Raw genomic sequence first — 627 nt, 5'->3', positions numbered from 1 at the left:
ATCTAATGGAAACTATTTATAGGATATTTATATTATCTAATGGAAACTATATCCTGACTATCACAATTTGACCTATACAAGACGGATACCCTGCGAGCTATCCTTTATCCTTTGACAGACATGTCGTGCTTCATAGCATTAGTTCCAGGTCTGTTCTATTCAGATACTCTGACCCGCATCTTTGACTGTCTTGTGTAAGAGCGGAAGCCTCCCTCTTCGGTTGCTAATCGTTTAGGCTACAGATCGTAATCTTCGATCGAGTTTCACTATCGAGTTTACTGTTGTGATTCGATTAGGCCACTTGTGTAACATGCGATACCACAGTCATGACTCTTTGACCTTTATAATATTTATACTGGTCTAACGTAAGTTAGGTTTCAAAGTCGTGATGCCGGGAACATGGGTGGTACATAAAATAAAAGAACCGTGAAACTGTCCACTAAGATCGTATTATATCCTCATTTTGTTTGATTCATTTATGAAGGGTGATTCAACAATTCAATTATATTTTAAAAAAGAGTGAGGTGAATCCTACAGTGGAGTACCTCTCATACAGTGGAGTACCTCTCATACAGTGGAGTACCTCTCATACAGTGGAGTACCTCTCATACAGTGGAGTACCTCTCA

General features: G+C 39.1%; 1 protein-coding gene across 5 annotated transcripts in view; it reads left to right on the top strand.

Moving 5' to 3' along the window:
* Window positions 1-627, top strand: part of Cad87A (cadherin-87A) — a 212,838-nt gene that overhangs the window by 14,552 nt on the left and 197,659 nt on the right. The gene's annotated exons all lie outside the window — the stretch shown is intronic.

The sequence above is a fragment of the Halyomorpha halys genome, unplaced genomic scaffold (genome assembly GCF_000696795.3).
Source record: "Halyomorpha halys isolate HHAL.00 unplaced genomic scaffold, Hhal_1.1 Scaffold102.1, whole genome shotgun sequence".
Taxonomy (NCBI): domain Eukaryota; kingdom Metazoa; phylum Arthropoda; class Insecta; order Hemiptera; family Pentatomidae; genus Halyomorpha; species Halyomorpha halys.
Note: the sequence above shows the minus strand (reverse complement) of the source record. Positions and strands in the feature narration are given on the sequence as shown.